The 21,438-nt window shown below is 43.7% G+C and overlaps 1 protein-coding gene across 2 annotated transcripts in view; it reads left to right on the top strand.

Moving 5' to 3' along the window:
* Positions 1 to 363: 363 nt before the first annotated feature.
* HPCAL1 (hippocalcin like 1) overlaps positions 364 to 21,438 on the top strand; it is a 122,317-nt gene continuing 101,242 nt past the window's right edge. Inside the window, exon 1 of one of the 2 annotated variants that reach the window (XM_055000054.1) lies at positions 364 to 449. The gene's annotated coding sequence lies outside the window, so the exon portion shown is untranslated. Of the gene's footprint in view, positions 450 to 584; positions 952 to 21,438 lie in introns of those variants that run through there. The other variant, XM_055000046.1, reaches the window with a different exon arrangement.

The raw sequence follows: 21,438 nt of genomic DNA, 5'->3' as shown, positions 1-21,438 counted from the left end.
GAGGAGGCAACAGTAAAATTAAACGAGAGTCCAGCATCACCTTTATAGCTAACCATTCTCTCATTGGGTCGCAGTACGGGACATCTGGCATCCGTACCTACCTGGGAGGACCGTCCTAAAGAGTTGTTCAGAGACAATCCCTCCACCATCTCTGATAAAGCGGCCAGGCAGGGTAGCCGCTCCTGGGCGCTTGAACTGCCTCCCTTAAGGCGACCAACCCCAACGTTCGCGGCCGTTTCCCAGCGCGTCGAGGCCACCCTCGTAACTTCCCGCTCGCCCTAGGCTAGGCGGTGTGCGTCTGGCTGGGTGGGGTGTGGAAGGCGATACCAATTGCTGCACACTGCGGCGGGAGGCGCCAAGTCTCTTGAAACCTAATCTGGCGCTTTGAAGGGCGCCCCACCACCGGCGTAAAGGTCGCTGCTTTCCCCTGAGGGACAACAGGCAGGCAGGTGAGTGCAAGCGGGGAAAGAGGAGCAGCGACGCGGGAGAGGAGAAGCTCTTTTTCTGGCGCCCCCCCCGGGGGGGGGACGGGGTTGGTCCGCTCTCTAGTCTAAGCTGCGCTCCCCTCCGGCTCGAAGGCTGCTTCTGCTTTAAAGCAGAGGCGAGGCGCGGGCGCTGCGAGCGGCTCCTGAGGGCTCGGTGTCGCTCACGTGATGGGTCAGCGAGCCTAAGCGCAGCCCTTCTCGCCCTGGCCGCCTGCAAACTTCTGACTCGGGTTCTCTCCCCTTGGCTGCGCGACTCTCCGGCTCGCTTCCTCTCGGGCTGGCGCCGTGCCCTTCCCGCTCCACTTCGCCAGCGTGCCGCTACGAGGGGAAGTAGGAGCGGCAGCGACGAAACGCTGAGCTGCTGCCCCCGCCGGCGGCCACGAACCTTCGCCCTCTCAGTCCCCGCGCGGCGCCCTGTGGAAGCAGCAACTCCGGAGAGGAGGAAGAGCGCGCAGCTGGGAGCCCGGTAAAGGGGCTTGGGCGCGGGAGCGGGGTCGCAGGTGCTCAGGACCCCACACACGGCTGGGCTGGGTTGAGATTCCCCTCGGCGTCCCGGCATCGCTCGCCAAGAAGGGAGTTGCTTCAGTGACTACTCGGGTGATAACTTGACAGCGACTATCCTCCCTCCCAGCCACATTTTATGCAGTTCAAGTGTGGACGCTGATTTAGGGGAAGGTTTTTCTTTCCCCCCTCTTCCTACTCCAGCCTTAAAAAGAGACCCGCGGGACGATCCCCTGCTGTGTAGATCAAGGAGGGCGCCTTGAGAGGCTGCCTGAGTCGGACAGGGGCAGGCTTGCGCTTCCCCTGGGCTGCCCTCGAGCCTTCCAGCCGGCACAGCCGCCGCCTCTTCCCCGCACGACTCGTGCCAGCCCGAGTTCCATTCATTTGCATCGCGGTGGTGCTTTCGCTACTACTTCGCCCGTCCGTAGTTGTTTTTAAGTTGTAACTTCCTTGCATGCCGGAAGTCTGTCTGGCTAGCCGCAAACGTGTCTCCAATTCCGTCGAAAATGCTAGAGATGAAGCTCTTTCGCCTCCCCAAACAAGAAGTTAGTCATGTATGCGAGATTACGCACCTTTTGCATTTGGCTATAGGGCATATAAGCAAGTTTTTCCTTTCTGTTCATCTCTGTCTAGTATACATCCCCCCCCGGGTGCTTGTGAAAATGCAAACTGGCCAAAGCAGCAGAATAATATTATGACGACTGTTATCTGGGGCTCACGAGGCTTGTGTTAAGTGTAGTTAATATTTGACTGGACAAACATACAAAATATTAAGCTGTTAGCTAATTATAAAGGACGCTTCCTAGCTAATATTCACTAGATTCCCCTATTGGACACTCATGCAAAATGTTTGCATAGCTTTCTGTGTCTTTCAGTAGTTGCATTTCTCTTGGTATAAGAACAAAATCTGTCTGTTTAGATGTATGTGAGGATTTGTGGGGGAGATTTGAGTTGCCTCTTTCCCGGCAAATGTGTGTTTTGAGGAGAGGGTATGTCTGAGTTGGTTCAGTAGCTTTATTGTGAGGGTGTATTTTTAGTTTCTGAAAGTATTCTGACATTTTGAAATTGTGGGGAAATAACACATAAAATAACCAGTTTGCACCCTCTCCTTTTAAAAGGGCTTTCTATACAAACAGGATCTGCTTCAGAGTAAGTGACAAACTTCACTTGTCAGTACCTGAAATAGGACATTCAGCTTCCTGTGTGTATTTGAGTTAAATATTTTCTATTTTTCACGATTGTGCTAGATAGGTTACAGTTCTAGTCTAAAAATTTACTTAGCTGTAAGCATGGATTTCAGAGACGCTTACTTCCAAGTAAATATAACTCTGAGCCCTTGGACTGACCCTGTGCATGTTTACTTCAAAGTAAGCCCTTGTGAGAGCCATAGGGCTTGCTCCCAAGAGCATGTCTATGAGACCTTTTAAAATCTGACTTAATCTAGAAATTTTAGCTGCAAAACTATGAAGGTTGGAGTAAATGCTTCTTGCGATGATTGCGACTGGGAGCGACAGAAGAGAAGAATGGTTAGAGCTATTGTACTGTTTGAGTTAAAGAGCCATCCTGAAAAGAAAACCTTAAACTACAGTGAGAACCGTGTGTTTGTGAGAATCTTTAGTAAACTGTTGTGATAAAGCTTGCCTTGCCTCTCTTCTTGCCAATATCCCCTCATTGCTTCCTGCTGTCACTAGAAAGGAAAGCTGTGACAATGGTTAATCTGCTGTGACTTTGAATTGCCCTGCCTATTGGTCTCTGAGGTTTGTTTTCCCTGGTGGATGTTGGATTGTACAGCTATCCAGTGCTTCTTCTCTTGCATACTTGGAACTGTCCTTGTGTGCGCATAAAAGCCTTCCTTGAACCCCCGTTTAGCCTCCCTTTATCCACCCTTCCATCAATGCTGCTCTGACTGTTCCTACCTCTCATTGTAATTACCTGACCATTGTCCAATCCAGTCTTGTCTAACCAGAACAGATTATAGCACTTTCTCGTTGTTAGTAGTGTGTCACAATGGCATGACCAAGATTGTGTCCCTGATTATCTTAAGGGGGTTTCAGTTGTATAGTCAGGTGGCTTGAAGTTACTTGAGGTACCTATCGGTATGTTCAGACTTGAGTAACTGAAGCCTTTCCTACTGAGGTAGAATGTGCCTTTTGGCAACAAATGGGTTGCCCCCAAACACTTCTAAGTGATGTTCTGCTTATGGAAAGAATCTTTCCTGCCCCTCCATAATACCATGGAGTGCAGCACAGACGGCGGCAACTTGAGTCAGGAATGCATGAAAATTAGACCTACCCCACCTGGGGAAAGACACAAGGGCACTTTTGAATCCAACCCACTATGGATGTGGAATTGATATCTGTAACAAACAAATTCACATCTATAATGCTTCATGGAGTCAAACAGAACTCTACCAGAACTATATTTATTACTGATTATTCTTCCCACATTCTTATTTTGCTTTGCAAACTGCAGAGCTTAATGAAACTGAAGTTTTCACACATTTTACTTAGGGCTTTTTCTAGTCATCTTGAATTAAGAGAAATGGTTTATCTTAAGGCAATTGTTAAAAATCCTTTTGAGTCGCTGTGGCAAGCCTTTTCTTCTAACTGAGGGAACCCACAGAGCCTGCTATAATTTTGGGGACTAGGTTTGCTTTGAAATATAAACCTTCCCCTCAGCTGCTAAACATTCTTATGGTAGTAAGTATAAAGGCTTTGGGTTTGCTGTTGTGAGGTGATTTTGATATCGTGCCTATGGAATTGTGCCTAAAGAGTACAAAGATCACTGAAGCAGGAGGTTCAGCAAAACAACAGAGAAGATTTATTTATGTATAGGTGATTTTTAAAGAACAAAACAGCAGCCCAGGTTTCTGGATAATCACAGGAGAAGCTTGGCTGAGGCCCTTAAGCTAGTTATGGCTTCAGGTTGTGATTTTAAATTCCTCTTAACGCTTGTGGTTACGAACAGGCCTTCACTGCCTAACCACTAAGTTAGATCCTCTCCGCCACAAGATTCCACTCACACCAGCCTGCCCTTCCCCAAGTGCCAGTCTAAATGGTTCCAGGTTTGCTCATCGCCAGAGACAGGCTTCACCACTAGGTACTCTGACCTCCCCCAGAGGTAGAGCTAAACTACTCTGCCACCCTACCAGGCAGAGCTACCCTTGATACTGTCAGCTCTTTTGTGGAGGCATACACCAACTGACCACTGCTGTGCTTCCCTCCAAAATTCCAAACCTCCTCTGAAAGGTGATTGGTAGATGGGGCAACACTCCCATAGGCTCAGTGATAGAACAGCTGAGTGGCTGTGCAGGACAGCCTCCTGTTCATCACATGACCCCTTTTTGGAAACTCAGAAACACAAGTGAGACCTTTTTCAGGTCTCTACCTGGTTGATGATGAGGCACACTTACTCTTTATTGCAACTCAGTAATATTAACAAGCAATATAAACATTGGTTTATAGAACTGAATAAGAAAAAAGATTGGCAATTTGCCATTATTGCCTTTAGTGTTGTGAAGCCAGCGCAGTGGAGAATGATCTATATGCACGGTAAATTTTGCCCCTGTACATAAGGCCTTGGTGTCCTTAGAGCCCACACAATAGCCAAACACTCATCCTCCATGGCTGAAAGGTGTTGTTCCCTGGCCAAGAGCTTCCTGCTCAGAAATAACACTGGGTGTGCCTGTCCATCAAACCCACACTGACACAACACTGCCCACAGATGCACATTGGAAGCATCTGTGGTTATGGTGGGTGGTTTTTCAAAGTCAGGTGCCCGTACCACAACTTCAGATGAGGTCAGCTTCTGTAATCTTTGGAAAGCGGTTTGGCATTCTGGCATCTGGTTTACCGTGTCTGGTAGAGGGTTGGTGTAGTGGTTAAGAGAGTAGGACTCTAATCTGGAGAGCCGGGTTTGACTCCCTACTCCTCTGCTTGAAGACAGCTGGGTGACCTTGGGATAGTCACAGCTTCTAGGAGCTCTTTCAGTCCCACCACCTCACAGGGTGATTATTGTTGTGGGGATAATGACGTACTTTGTAAACCACTCTGAGTGGACATTAAGTTGTCCTGAAGGATGGTATATAAATTGTTGTTGTTAGTAGTAGTAATAGTAGTAGTAGTAGTGTTTGGTCAGATTGGACAATGGAGCTGTGATGTAATTTGTCTCTTGTAGCTTTGCTCTCATAGGGTGTTCTGCAAGTCCTCCACATATTGCACAATGGTCTCTGGTTCAGGAATGTCTTCTCCTTCCCATACCTCTCTGGTATTGAGGGGTCCTTGCACACACCAAACATGCAAAAATTCAAAGGTGCTGAACCCTGTGCTCTTCTGTGGGACTTCTCTGTAGGCAAACAGCAGGTGTTATAAGTGCTTGTCCCACTTGCTTGGGTACGTCACCACATAGGCTCTGTTCATCTTCCCTAGAGTTACGTTGAGCCATTCCATTAAGCCATTCTCATCTGCAGGGGAAACTGATGCATTATTTCTACTTTCAACCAGAGAAACACTTACTGTTACAGCCCAACTTATTTGGAAAAGATTAATTTCAGGAGTTGATTTTACTTTATTAAATTCAATAAATGTTTGTCGTTTCAGCTTCCTTTTAATGTACTTTTCTATAGTCAAGCTTTATATATTTAAAAAAAACCTTCTGAAGATTATAAATGAATCCAGCTGTACATACTTGGTCCCACTGAGCTCAATAGTTTTTATGGCCTTTAACTGAATACAGAATTCTAGCTATAATCCAATTATAGAATGAATTATGGAATCCAATCATTACAGAATGTACTAAGTTCCTTAAAGAAAAAGGCTGTTTTATGTTGTCATCTTTTGGCTCTGTTTCTGCATATGATTTATTTAGTTATGATTTGGTAGTAGTTGTGATTGGTTTTGCAGTTAGAGCTGAAAAATCAATTCTTGTCTTAAAAAAATAAATTGTAAGTTTTCAAATTCAGGTTTCTCATGCATAATAGACTGCATCTTCTCAATCTCTTTTTTCACATTAGAAAACTATATATGAATTTGGGACACATGACATAATGAAAAGCGAGAGAGCTTAGCTCTCAGTGGAGTTAATTTCTGCTGGCAAGGAGTAATTTATTTCTTGCTCAGGTCAACCGTATTAGTAAGGTAACATTGGCTACCTTCTGAAGTCTGTGCTATATATTCTTCAGCTATGGAGACAGGCTTCCCATCTGCAGAAGCCAACAGTAAAACATACATTTCTTCTTACATTTGAAAATCAATATGTTGCCATTCAGAAACATAAACATAACAAATTCCTAAGATTAATTGTCTGAACTTTGCCAGTATATTGCTGATGAACAGTTTGCCTTAGCTTATTGACAACCATGTGCTTGACTGATTAATAGTCTTGCTTTGGTTGTCATGTGCCAGGCCGTAGAACAAAAATGAAAGAACTTGGTGGGTGGGGAGGGTAGGGGAGGATGAATTGCTTGAGAGGAAAAGTAAACTTTTAAAATCCCAGTTTGGGATAACTGTTACTCTAATTTAAAACAGTGTGTGTGGGGAGGTGACATACAGACTGTGGAACCTGTAGGTGCAGATAGGCAACAATTTTGCTAGAATGTATTACTTCATAATTGTTGAATTCATTAGCACCTCAGGATTCAAATTTGGAAGCAAAGTAGCTTTTTAATCTGAGTAATACAGTGATTTCCCCAGTGTACTCTATCTAGGGTGTGTAATTCTACTACAGTGTTATTTATAACTCATAAATAGAATTGCAAGGCCTATTTTAACAGGCGACTGAACTGTCTACCACAAGGTCTGATCTTTGGCTCCTAATGAACACAGTGCTTCTCTTGTCTAGACAAGAATGGGTCTGTTTATGTCCATTTATCTTGTAAAGGGAATGATTCTGTGAATTCCTCACAGATTCTGTTAGCAAGGGTGGCCTCTAAAGGCTTTGGGGTGGGGGTGGGGGGATAGATGCCTTTTTAAGGGAAGGCAAGAAGGATTCAACCATGCTGTTTGTAAAAGCTTCCTATAAGGTTGCTTCCACATGGAGACTTTGCGTTGACATCCAAACTCATGTGTTTTTGTTCTGCAACATCCATACAACGCTGCTCCCTATTTGTGTACTATCAAGGTTTCCTCCTGCTTTTTCTATCTTTCCTTTAGCTGATTTGATATGACCTTTGAAAGAAATTTCAGTCATACCATGTTTCTGTTCTGTGTGAAGGGTGATCTTTTTTGCATCCACATCGGTGCCATTTTCTTTGCCTTAACCCCCCCCCCCCGCCCAGTACTCACCAGCCCCCTGTATCACCAGGATGCTTTCTTTGGCCTTTTAAAAACAGATGGCAATTGCTGTATTGTTCTAGTGATAAAGCACTTGCTGATTTGTTTAAAAAGCTAGAAAAAGCTCTCTAGTGGTGGGCCCAGGATGTGGGGGGATGGGAGATGCCAGCAACTGTCTTAAAGAAAGTGTGAGTAAAACGCGGATGCTCCGTTGTCACTGTGAATGCCTCTTCAGTGGCAAATGAGAGCCCATGGAAAACTGTCACCATATGGAAGTAACCAAATACTTTCCCCCCCATGAATTGTCAGACTAGTTAAAGTATCACTTTTTCAACTATTGTGGGTGTTACAGTCTGTTCTGAAGAGAAGTTTATTTCTATTAGTCAGTGATATAGAAGAGAATGGATTATATGATAGAATAAACTATACAAGAAAAAATGCACAGGGCAACATATCTGATTTGCTGTTTACCATCTAAATGTCCTGTGGCTGTTGGCTACAAATGTCACACTTTTTAAGTATCCTTGTCTGATTTCAACCGTCCTTGCAATGTAATCAAACAGAGGCAAAGAGAATTTGTTGTTCCGTTGTAACGTTAAACAGTTGTCATGGTATCAGACAGTTCTGGAGAACCAATAATCTTGCCAGTTATAGAATTACTCTGTGTGCCTTTTAACACCCAAGAATGCAAGTAGGCTAGCAAGACTTGTCTTACATTCACTACTACTACCCATTTGGGGAAGCTAGGTAAAATGGCTTCCTGGGGATTTAAGAGACAGTTGCCTTTTTGAAAGCCGATGGGGGAAGAGAAGGTGGGGGATGAGCTGCCTTTGAAAGATTCAGCCCTTAGCATTTGATTTATAAAATAGATTTATCAAGGTAAACAATCTTCTTAAACAAATGCAACAGTTTTTTCCTGTAAACTTCCAAGTCAACTTTCCAGTGTTGCACACACATCTTTATAAATTGCCAGCGTAACATACCTGCACTGTAGCTGATGAAGGCAAAAGGAAGATGGAGCTAACTAGCAAGAGGAGGAGGGGAGAGAAAGATTATAGAAAGTCATATGCTCACTTCAGAACGCATGATATCTAGACTGAGTTAGTTTAGACTTTTACAACCTGTTGACTAAATGCACCCCGCCCCCCAATAATTTGGATTCAAGATGGCCACAGTCTTCTAATATAGGATGGATTAAATTGAGTGTAAGTTGATTGGGTACTTCTATAGCAGCTGACATTTGTGTGTTCCAACACCTCTTTTTACCATAAAAGTTTGGAATTTAGATATTTACTTCATTTCTGCCTTGCCTTACTTCATTTATTGCCCACATTTCTTCCCAATAAGGACCCAGATAATCTGCCTCTCCTCCATTTTTATCCTCACAACAACCCTGTGATGTAAGTTAAGCTGAAAATGAGACATCATGCATTTGATAGTCCAAATATACTTCTTGGTCAATAGCATAATGGTAACCAGCAGTGAGCTAGCCAGTCCATACACAGGACAAAATGCAGGTGTCTGTCAGTTTATTGAATGTCCCAGCCAATGTTTATATTGACTTATGCTATGTAATAAGCATTAAGTCTCAGTGAGAAAGATGGACAATAAATAAATAAAGTAGCCTACGAGTAGGGGAGATAACATCTTTGGTAGTGCTTAAGAATTTACCTAGACTAGCAAAATGTCAACTTACTATGTGTATAATTATTAGTCTTTTTGAATATCCCTCATAGTATTCCTCATAATGTATTCTGGTTAATTCAGAAATATTTTTTAATCTGTTAAAACAGAAGCAATTTCCATTCTTTGATTCAATCTAAATAAAGCTACCTGAGTGATCTTTATACACCATTTTCCCTGTGATACTGGAAAGAAGTTATAATCGGTACATTGTAGTGATGTTTGGTAAAGCTTTTTAAAGCAATTAAAAATGCAAGGAAATACTTTCTTAAATGCAAAAGTAATCTTAATCATGAACTTATCACAAAAATGAAAGAGCCTGCTCGCTTGTTTTTTGGCCTGAGAGATTGTACTGGGGTGCAGTTGTGAGTACTAAACATGTGAAGCTCCTTTATCCTAGTATTCCAAGGTCAGTGTTGTCTACTGTGACTGGCAGCAGGACTCTGGGGTTTCAGGTCAAGGTCTTCCACATCACCCACTCCTTGATCCTTTTAATGGGAGCTACTGGGAATTCTGCATGGAAACGCTCAGCCACTGAGCCACAGCCCCACCTCTGACTCACATTAGCCTTCTATGGCCTTTATTGAAACAAATTTTGTGAGCTGAATGTGTGCAGAACAAAGGAGTTACCAATTTAATATGATGGAGGGGATGTCCATCATATTTGCATTCATCGGCATGGGAGTCTCTTCTGAATAATACAGTTTGATGTTGCATGACTGTGCATATGAATTGGGGTGGATACTTTTAAAAAAGAAAATTGTTAAATTTTTTTAAAAAGTAAATCATGCTATTCTGTTTTTTAAAAAAATCAAAATACAAGCATTTTAAGTTACAATATGTTACAGCTGAATTACTGGCCTTCTGTCAAATCAAGTTAGAAAAATAAGTCTGTGTGAATAAAGATCCATGAAAATATATATTTAGTGATAAAGTGCTATAAGCCTGGCACAATGGGTCATTGTTATAAGTATGATATTGGGTGCTAAGGAGTGGCAGGGTATCATAAGCTCCAGAAGATGCTATCTAGTATAGCATCTAGAGACCCAGTTTGGTGTAGTGGTTAAGAGTGGTATAGTGGTTAAGAGCGGCAGGACTCTAACCTGTAGAACCAGGTTTGATTCCTCACTCCTCCACTTGTAGCCAGCTGGGTGACCTTGGGTCAGTCACACCTTCTAGGAGCTCTCTCAGCCCCACCCACCTCACAGGATGATTATTGTTGTGGGGATAATAATAACATACTTTGTAAACTGCTCTGAGTGGGTGTTAAGTTGTTCTGAAGGGTGGTATATAAATCGAATGTTGTTGAGTCATATTTTGTGGTCACTGCATTTATTTTCTTAAAAGTTGTTCCCCACAACTTTCTTAGTTTATCAGTTAATGAAGATCTACTCTCTATGAACATTACTGGCTCCCCCCCCCCCCCACACACCCTAACATTAAAAAGGAGTTCTCCCCAGTACGAGATCTTAGTTATGGGAAATTCTGGAGTTTTATTGTGACTAAGTAGACAATAATGACTTGGGTTGTAATGAGCAAAAGTTTTGGAATGCTGTTTCTGGAATGGGATTGTAGCAAGTCAGGAGGGTTGTGCAATATAGCAAAAAGAGCAGAAGAGAAACAGCAGCAGAGACAAGAATATTCATGTAGGGGATATACGCTGCTTTGTTGTAACATAGTTGTTTTAAAAATTAAGTAACAGAATAATTATTTCCCAAATATTTGAGTACCATTGGGGACCTTGCTTCTAAATGGGCTTGATTCAAATCCAGCCTGCTATAAATAGCACGGAGAGACAGTATATATAGTGATTAGAATGATGAGCTAGGAGGATCTTAGAGACCCAGATTTGAACCCCCATTCTGCCATGAAAGCTTGCAGGATGACCGGGAACCAGTCACATACTCTCAGCCTACTCACATTATGGAGTTGTTGGTGAGTAAGACAGGTGGAGGAGAGAATGGTATCATTTGGGCACCGTTGGGAAGAAAACTGGGGTATAAGTATTTAAATAAATAATAGTGACCATGTGAGTCTCTTGCACCCAAACAACATCCTTTTTATCAATAAAGTGGTGGTTGCATGGTGAAAACTCAAGCAGAACTTGTCAGGGTGGTCACATTACTTGCATAGGCGCTTATGAGGCAGTATGCCTATGCTCTCTAACTACTTGTTCTCAGAAGGTTTTTGCCTGCTCCTGCAGTGGTGGGAGAAAAGGTGAAAGGGAGTGAGGTGTGACCTCAGAAGTTATGTCGCATTTGGGTGACACTCTTGCAATACTCCTCCAATCTCTGTGGTTTTTACCATAGTGATGGGGGGATTCCTAGAGGGTACATCAGAAGTGATGTCACTTCCAGAGTTGATGCCGCTTCATTCAGGTGCAGTCCTAGCAACCCTAATTGTACCACATGTAAGAAGCTGCTGCCTGAAATACTAAAGATAGCTTGAGCATTTGATTTTTGTTGGTTTTGCTTGCAAAACTTTTGTATTTTGTACTACAGGGGAAAAACTGCTAAACCACTCTTAGATAAAGAGAGTTGATGAATCTGAACTGTGCTAGGAGAGTGATAAATCTATGGGCGGTTGTTATCTGTTAGTATGCATTAGAGAGCATAGTCCTGTACATTGTTTTTCTTTCCGCTCAGATTGTAGTGGTTCTGCATTTGTGTTGATATGTCTACCCCCCCCCCCAGTGAAACACAAGACCACATTAGTCATGTGACTACAGGAACTTCCTGTATTTCTGCTTCTTTTCTTCATTGCTAAACTTGAGCCGTGGGAAGCAATGCCTGTAAAAAGATGTTGCACTAATTTTTTAGTGTAGGTTGAGCCACCTGTACTATTGATATATTTTTTGTTTATCTTGCCTTTCTCTATGGCTCAAGGTAGCTTACATGTCACAGTAAAAATGTTACAATTTTAATAATTTGAAATTAATAATTCAAACATTAAAAGACCTGCTGAATAACATAGTGGGCTCGTGGGGACATATGGAAAGAGATGGCCCTTTAGATATGTAGATCCTAAGCTGTGAAGAGCTTCGAAGATCATAACCGGCTCTTTGAACTGGACTCAGCTGCATTGGCTGACAGTTTTTTCCATGTTAAGATGAGCAAGATATATTGTTCCCGTTGGCTAGGGTTAAACCAGCTGCAGTTTCTGGGTGGACATCAAGGGCAGCAGGTTACAAAAGCATGGATCAGCATGACTACATTGGCTGACTCTAAGAAAGGAGAAAGTTGGTCAATAAGATGCAGCTGACACAAGGTGTTCTTGGCCACTGTGACAACTTCCTTTGGAAACAGCAAGTCTGGATCCATGAGCACCCCCAACCTCTTAACCTGCCCTGCAACTGCCAACCCTGCTCTATCCAAGACAACTTTAAAATATCTGCCTTCCTTACTAGCATCTTCTTTATCTTGACCAGATTCTGCTTGTTCTGCCTTAGCTACTGGTTCAGAGCCAAGTTGAAGGCATCTGGAGGGGTTGCCATCACGGGCGTGTGTGCAAGCCAGCCTGATTGCTGCAGCGGGCAGCTGGGACGGTGCGCAGGTGGCCTCCCAGCTCTCCTGCTCGGTTGCCCTGTGCCACCCCAGACGCCTGCCCGCAGCTGCTGTGCCCAGCCGGGGGCATGTGCTTGCGGTGGCGGCAGCGTGGGTGGGGCGGGAGGGCTGGGAGGCTGCAGCTCCGTGGCATGCGCTCCCTCCCCCAGCGCCTCCTTCGGCGCCCTCTCCGGCGCCCCGCACCCTGAGGCAACTGCCTACCTGGCCTCAATGGTCGCGCCGGCCCTGCTTGGTCCCTGTTGCTAAGTGAATGTTTTAGCATGAGGAGGAGACAGGTGCTACCTCTTGTGATAAGGGAGGGGGAGGGTTCAGTGCACCTTGCAGGGTTATGCATGTGTGTAGTCATTTGCTTGTCTAAGAGAGCCAGTTTGGTGTTGTGGTTAAGAGTGACAGGATTCTAATCTGGAGAACCAGGTTTGATTCTGCGCTCCTCCACTTGAAACCAGCTGGGTGACCTTGGGTCAGTCATACCTCTCCGGAGCTCTCTCAGCCCCACCCACCTTACAGGGTGATTGTTGTGGGGAGTAATAACATACTTTGTAAACCGCTCTGAGTGGGTGTTAAGTTGCCCTGAAGGGTGTTATATAAATTGAATGTTGTTATTAAATCGTGTAAAACACTGCAGGTAGATGAGTTAATATATGCCCTCTGCTGCCTTTAAACAAAAATCCTTTTTGGAAAATATTTTAGCGTGTTTTCATGCAGACTGCCTTTAAACAAAAATCCTTTTTGGAAAATATTTTAGTGTGTTTTCATGAAGACTGGTAGGGCTTGATCAATATATGTATACCCTTGCTTTCTAGTGAAGACTGGCTATGATTACATAATACATTTTGGCACGTGTCGTAGTGGAATATTCAAAGGAGAGCTCACCCATCTATTTGCTTTATTGTAAACCACTTTAAGCAAGCTCAGTTTAAAATGGTTAGGGAATGGTCCAGGGAGAGAAGATCCTCTTGAACTATGAATTGGGATACAGTTGCCAGGTCTCTATGCCAGGGTAGGGGGGAGGACCCTGGCATTTACGTGGAAGCTAAATCCCACATGCTTTGTGTGCGCACTCCAGGTGTCAACATGATGATGTCCCTTCTGAGAAGTGATGTCATCATGCCGGCAAGGGACTTGCTCCCACACTTTGCACGGGGCCAGTTCAACCCATTGCAGTTCAAAACTGGCCCTGGTGAAGCACAGGAGCATGCCTGCTGCTTGCGCAGTGGCATCACTTGAGGACGTGATGTCATTGTGCCAGCCAGGAGCATGCCCACTGTATGCTTGTTCGGGAGGTTCCTTGCCTCTCAGGCCCATTCCCCATGCCTTCTCCCACCAGCCAGGTAAGCAGTGGCAGGAGGCAGAAGCCAGGGGGATGGGATCCCTAAATTAGGAATATGTATGGGTCTAAAGGAATCTGGGCTTTCTATGATTCGCTGACTGTGTTGCCTTGCTTCCAGATGCCTTTGAATTACAACTGCATGATCCTCTCCCATTTAATAAAAATATGTTAAACAGGGTTCTTGACCTTATGACTAAAGTCTCGTCTGCCAGTGGGAAAGAAGCCTGGTAGCTTGCAGGTGCTCTAATAACTGCAATCCGTCTTAATTTTGCTCAGCTGCCCATCACTAGCTCTGTGTACATTAAGCGGCTTTCCAGTAATTAACACTCTGCTGTGGCCTTGCATTTTGTATTGATGCATTATAAAGAGGAGGGGGTTACTGCTGGGTTTTTTTTTTAGCATGCTTCCTTTCTTTGAAGTTTCAAGCCACTGTCATCTTTGTAGATAAATCTGCTGTCCTGCCCTACAATTTAAGCTGTATTCACCACGGCTAAATTCAGTATGTTCTCATTGCTTGTCAATATAACGGAGACCAGATTAGCAACCCATCCCCAGCGTTCCTGGAGTATGTTTAAAGCACATTGTGCAGTCCAGAATGAAGTGGGCGGTGAGCTGATTAATGTACCGATTTCAAAACACTCCCGTATGCTTCAGGTATATGAATGAAAGTCATTTTTCTACAAAGGATTCCTTCGCATTAGGATACCTTCACATGAGTCTGAGAGTATACTCTTATTATGTTTCATTTATAATCTGCCTTTCTCACTGGGACTCAAGGCAGATTCCAAGTATGATAAACTTTCCATTCAGCCATCTGGATCTAACTGTAAAGATTCCTAGTAAAACAAAATAAAGCAGTTGGGCTGGGATTGTCAAACAGTGGGGAAAACCCAAATAGCACATGCAAGCATATCTTTAAAGCAACAAGACAATCAATGTAGGAGAAACTTCATTCCTAATAAAAGTCACTTCCTCAGCTGAACCATTACGCTGCAACTTTACTCCCTCTACAAGAAACCCCTCCTGAACCATTTTTTTTGCACATTTTACCAAATGATAGGCATGTGGGGACTAGAGATGGGCACAATCCGCATTACGATTGAAAAAACCCCACGATAATGGCGATCGCGCGATCGGGACCCGGTGGATCATGCTCGGGCATGGCCAGCAATCCAGCGGTGGGGGGGGGGGGCTGGATCGGGGCGATCGTGCTCGGATCAGGAAGCCAGACACTCAGACACCAGCAATGTGTTCCCCTGGCAGTGGAGCCAGGGGAATGCCTGAGCTGTGTTTGCCCTCCTTCTGTCGCCCTGGAAACCTGAATGGAAGCCCAGCTTGCCTTGATCAGTAGGGCTTCCTTCCAACCACGGAGCAACAAAGCAATCACCAGCTGGGAGAAGACACTCGAGGGAGGGGGAAGGGGGTGTTCTGTAGTCATGGGCACTCCAATCTCATCCCTGCAAACCCTGATAGGCAGCTCTGACGGTCAAACACAGACAGCCAAACACAAACACAGATGCCGCCAGCATCAGCCACCATTCCTGTATCGCTGGGAACAGCGGGGTGCCCCTCTGCTTTTGCCTCCACGATCCACGGATCGGAAACAGGAGATGATCGGTGTGGATCATTAATTCGGGATCGTCGCAGGCGCCGAACCACAATCAGCTTGATCGGTATTTTTTTTTTGGATCGTGCCCACCTCTAGTGGGGACCTGGAATACAGTGTAAGAGCCACCGAAATGGGAAAATAAGAGATTCCAGGGGGGGGCACTACTTAAAAGGTAAGTAGGAAGCATAAGTCAACATTCCTTTTTCTCATTTCTCTTCAATTATACATTCTTTTATAAATAAAATACAACACTGGCCTTTCGTAGTTAAAAGACAAAGATTCACTGTGAGTTGGTTCCAGATTATCATAATTGGATCTCCACTAATGGAATTTACCCACCTTTCCTTACAGGTAGCCCTGTGGCGCAGAGTGGTAAGCGGCAGCACTGCAGCCCAAGCTCTGCTTACGACCTGAGTTTGATCCTGGTGAAAGCTAGGTTCAGGTAGCCGGCTCAAGGTTGATTCAGCCTTCCATCCTTCCGAGGTCGGTAAAATGAGTACCCAGTTTCCTGGGGGTAAAGTGTAGATGACTGGGGAAGGCAATGGCAAACCACCCCGTCACAAAAGTCTGCCAAGAAAACGTCGTGATGTGACGTCCCCCATGGGTCAGTAATGACTCAGTGTTTGCACTGGGGACTACCTTTACCATACCTTACACATTCTAGCCCATTGAACTCTCCAAAATGCTGTTTCTGAGGGCACATAGGTTTCATGGTGGTGAATCTGGTAGTCAGCCAAATTAGATTCTGCCTTGGTAGAGAGGGTGCACCGCTAAGAGCGATGTAAGATTCCTTGTGTTTTCCTTTCAATCCAGTGGACAGTGACTGATTGGACGCTTGGCTTTCAGTTGAAGCCATAGTTTGCCATTTTGCATGTAATGACAAACTGTTGTTTGCTGCAGAAGCAATTAATTATCTTGCTATGTGTGGAGGGGAAGGAGAAGCAGGGATTGCATGACTGAGTCGGAAGCTCCTTTGTGGTTAGCTGCTACGTGATTTTGCCTTGGTTTATCATTGTGTCTGACCCACCCAGGCCTGTGAAGGGAAGCAATTTATGTAAACATTTCAGCGTAAGAAACCAAGGAGGACTATTTGACCCAATCCATGTCTGTTTTGGCAAGTTCTTGGAGATGACAATCTTACCTCCTAACTTAATTAAAATAATCTCCATGAAATAATACTTCTGTTAAAGAGCCCTTGTGCAATTACTACAAAGAAAAACTCTGGCGGGGAGAGGGAGTGAGGCTGGTGGAAAACTGTGAACGTGGAAACATTTTGCAAAGAGGAAGAGCTGGAGTGTATATTAACGTTAGACTCTGAGGAAGGTAATACATATCCTGGTAAATTGCTAATCCAACCAGACTTTGAGGAGGCAGAATTTTTTTGGCTGCTGTAAAACAGGAAAGTTGTGGTAACAGAAGATGATTGAGGAAAGTACTAATTTTTTGAACTGGGACTAATTGTCTTCTTCCAGCTTGGGGCAAAATGAGTTGTTTTCTCATTCTGGTCAAAAACTGCCTCAGTAGACACTGTGCTAAGCCTGCTTGTTCACTTTTATTCCAGGACATTCAGTCACTATTTTCTGTTCACCATTCATCAATCAGAAATTGGTCAGCAGAAGGTGCTGATGGTTTCAGATCATTCCCTTGTTCCCACTCCACAGCAGTCTTTTCTAATTTCATGAAAGTTGATTCTCAGGGGTTGCAAGATTCATGTGGATTAATAGTCTTATGAGTCAAAGTCTGTGCTGAGGAGGGGGAAGGGAGCAGTTTTGTCACCTTTGTCAGTGCTGCTCTGCTCATAGTAGAGGCAGGCAGGATGTCATGGTCTCCTGCCCACTTCTCAGTGCAATGTTGAACCCAACTGACTATTAGTCCATACAGATCCCACAACCCTGAAAATTATCTTTCCTGGGATTGGAAAGGATTTCTCAGGGAGGAGAACAAGGGAAAGATCTGTGATTCTTGTACCTCCTGTTTACTTGATTCAGTCCAATGAATTTGTTTTCCAGAAGACATCTCCAGAAACACTTTTAAAATTATTTATTGGGCAGTAATTAACTGTTACACTATTGTGTCAATATAATTAGGACTGTCATCTTCTACAGCCGTTGTTTTGTATGCATTTTATTGTTCAACCTGTTAGAACTGTGATTGTAGTTGACTGCCATAAATCATTTGATATGATTGATCCTAAATAATTGTTTAAAAATAGTTTGGGCTTAATAGCTGTTTAAGTAGCTTATTAAATTTCCTGTCATTAATAGGTTACACATAGTTAAAATCTCATACAGATCTTTGATGTAACTTCTCTCTTTCCAGATGGTCTGGATGTCTACAGGGTAGGTGATGCTATGATGGATTTAAAACAGTGTTCAGTATAGGAAGTCGTTTAAAGCCAAATCTGTGGGTTTTTTTAAAGCAAGTTTTGACATTTATATTCCTTGAGACTTGGAATAAATTATGAATACTTGAATTTTCACAGGATTCAAGATATGTAGGCTGAAACAGGGATAGTGAAGGCCAAAGCAAATTGAAACATGAGACGGAAGTGGTGATGGGAAGAGCTTACATGGCATGTTGGTAAGATGCTGTGCATGAATGAATGGAAGTCCAGTCGCCTGATCACAGAAAGTTTTATGTGGCGAGATTCTGAAGGTCCAAAGACTGTAGTCGGCTATTTGTATAATGTCAGGTATAAAGGTGGCTGCTTATCTCAATTAACTAGTCTAAACTAAATGATCAAGTGTCTGGCTCCTTGTCTTTAGGCTTGGCCAGAAAGGTGCTGCAGTTTGGGATTATGAATGCTGGTGGCGTTTGTTATCAAAAGGTCTGCTCTGGATAGAGAAAAGCTTTGGCGACCTCATCTCCGATAGATAGACGGACGGACGGACTGACAGTCCTCTCCTGCCCCCCCCCCCCCCCGGCGAGGCCTCTACTTTTGCTATGGCTGTTTTAATAACCTTAAAAATATCAATTATGAACTTTCCTATCCGCGCCCTAAATTGCAAAATCAGAGACTAAATTAAAGGAGGGGTAATAGACCAGAATGGGGCCTTTGAGTATTTCATTATATTGGATGGAAGAAGGCTGTGGCTGTCCTCTCTTTATTCTGTATTATATTTCCTTCATTCTCTTTACTACTGTCCAGTTTTAATAAAGGACTCCTTGTTGAAAATAATATAGATCTGAAGGGCTTGGCTATGTTTAATACTGCCTTGTTGTAGCTTTGGCTACGTTAACTTCTGCATTGTGTCTCCGATCTTTTTGAGCCTGCACGCACTTTTGGAATTTTGAATGGTAGGGAGTGGGACCTCTGTAAAATGGCTGCCACAGGAGTCAGAGCTGAGCACATACACATACAAATGGCTGAGGGATGTGGAATATAAACCTACTCAAAGGAGGCTTAGGGACGGAGACAATACACACACACACACACAAACAAATAAGACAATGGCCAGGGTGAAACACCCCTTTACTTGCATCAAGGCAATCAGTAACCGGTCCTGCCAAATGGTGCTTCCTTCTTTCCTGAAACTCAAGGGGGGACTGGGGAAGTGCCTGTGAGTGCCTCTGTACCCATGGGTGCCCTGGTAGGGAACCATTGTAGATCATGGTTTTCTTGTTGTAAGCCATAAAATTTAAAAAGACAAACAAAACATGTCAAGATAGAGCACAATGGTACTGCAAAATTATGGCAGTAGTATTTTGGAGCATAGTAAGATAATAAGAGATAGCAAGATAAGCACATACATGCTGTTCTGTGACAGGTAAATAGCATGCCACATACACGGTTTCCTAAAACATGCTTCTGTTCAGTATTTCCAATTCAATTATTTCTGTGATTTTTAATTTCTTCTTTCTGGATGTTCAAGGCTATAAACTTGCTTGGCTTTGATTACTTTCCGATTCATATTACCCCAAATTCATTTGTACCATTCAGTGTACTTTTACCATTTTTTTTTTAACCGAAAATCTACTTAGAAAATTTTACAGCAACAGATTAATTTCCTGGTCTCCATTTTCCTCCTTCAGCTTCCTCACAAAGTGGTTAGTTCTTCTGCACACAAAATGTAATAACTGTAGCAGTTAGCTTCCTGTGCAATTGGGATTGGTAGTGAGTTGAAAGTGATAAAATTTCCTGAGCAGTTAATGTGTATAGATATAATTATGTTAACCTTACTGGAAACAGTTTAGCATTAAGAGGAAATGAACTAAAGTAATGGGCACAATTCTATACTGTCTGTGTCCTCATTTTTTTTTTTTACTTATTTCTTCTCTTCGATTCTCAGCACTTTATGATCAAGTGCGCCATGTTGTGTGCAACATTTGTCAGGTAAAAAATGTACCATAAACCAAATACAGGAAGAAGGGAAAAATAATAAAACCATGAATTGCCTTTCAAAGGTTGCAAGATTTAATTAAATGAGATCTAATATGATATTACATTTCTCTTGATTCTGACTTCTTTTCCTAACCTTTTTTATGTGTCAAGGGACTACTTGTAAAACAAATGGTTTGGGGAAGCTTCAGTTTCAATTTGTTCTGTGCATGGAGGATGTGTGTACGTAGATCATGTAGAATATGGCTTACTTCATGTGGAATATGACCACCAGGGCTTTTTTTCTGGGAAAAGAGGTGGTGGAACTCAGGAGTGCACAATGACATCACTTTGGGTCAGCTGGAACAAAGGGGGAGTTTTTAAAAGTTTAAATCGCCCTCAGTGAAAATGGTCACATGGCCAGACAGAGGGGAGTTTAGATTGCTGTCTGTGCCACATGGCGCGGAGGGCAATCTAAACTCCCCTCTGTCTGGAGATCCGGGGGTGGGACCACCGGCCATGTGATCATTTTCAGGAGGTGCCGGAACTCCGTTCCACCACGTTCCTGCTGAAAAAAAGCCCTGATGACCACCATAGCATTTTTTTAATCGATGTCATGAAATCAAAACAGGGAATGGTATTAGAATCTTGGTAGTTCCGGTCACATACTTAGGTACTAATTGGAAGGTGTCACAGCTGCTGGGGCCCACGGAAGCTGTCTGTAGGCTGCCACCACTCTGGTACAGGTTTCCTAAAGAAGGGCCCGGAGCACCCAACCAACACCTTTTGTTGACGCTTTCCCAGTAGGTTTGATTTATTACATGACCAAGTGAGGCATGAGGACCCAGGCAGAATGATAAAGAACTTTATTTAAAAGGTTTATTAATAACTGGTTCTCAAACTTTGTAGATTAAAGAGAATAGTAAAGGTTGGTGAACAAACAAAACAAAATACCCTAACATGTCTAACTAGACTGCTCTTAACTGTCTCCTGGTGACTGTCTTCCAACTGTCTCACCCCTTCTGGATGAGGGATCACTCCATCTGCAGCAACCTTTCCTCAGCTCTGCTCCCTAGAAGTGAACACCTTCACACTGTGATGAGGCCTTTCATCTCTTCCCTCAGGCACCATCCCCCCTATTTTCCTAATGGTGCAAATTTTGCCTCCAAATCCCCTCTTACCCAATCACAGGGGCCAAAGGGAACCTAGGAAATGTAGGATTTGCAGTAACTTTACTGCAGGCTTCCCCAGAGCCACTAGGCCTCTCTAGGCCCAGGCTCATAACAGAAGGGTCAAATCCACATTACTCATTCTAAGTCGCATGTTCCCCGCATTCCCCACGCAATCCCGAGTGCCGGTCACATTACCTCATTAAACAGACGCATTTCATTCGCATTTCTCCCGAATATGTGGTCACAGGTTTTCAACGGGAGTTTCACGGTGGCCGTGAACGGGCCAATGCGCAATTTACGCGGTTTTTTTAAAAACCACCCCCCTTCCTGTCTCTCCGGCCGTTCCGAGAGTTCCTATTGGCTGATTCAACTTGCAAGTGCTCCGTAGTCTGCAAAAGACTGTTTTTTACTTCATAGCATTGGATTTATTGATTATGCTGTTTCTGAATCAAATCTGGTAGTTTGAAAAATCATTTTGGGGTGAATCCATCCTCAGAACGGACTCGCG

The sequence above is a fragment of the Eublepharis macularius genome, chromosome 1 (assembly GCF_028583425.1).
Source record: "Eublepharis macularius isolate TG4126 chromosome 1, MPM_Emac_v1.0, whole genome shotgun sequence".
Taxonomy (NCBI): Eukaryota; Metazoa; Chordata; class Lepidosauria; order Squamata; family Eublepharidae; genus Eublepharis; species Eublepharis macularius.
Note: the sequence above shows the minus strand (reverse complement) of the source record. Positions and strands in the feature narration are given on the sequence as shown.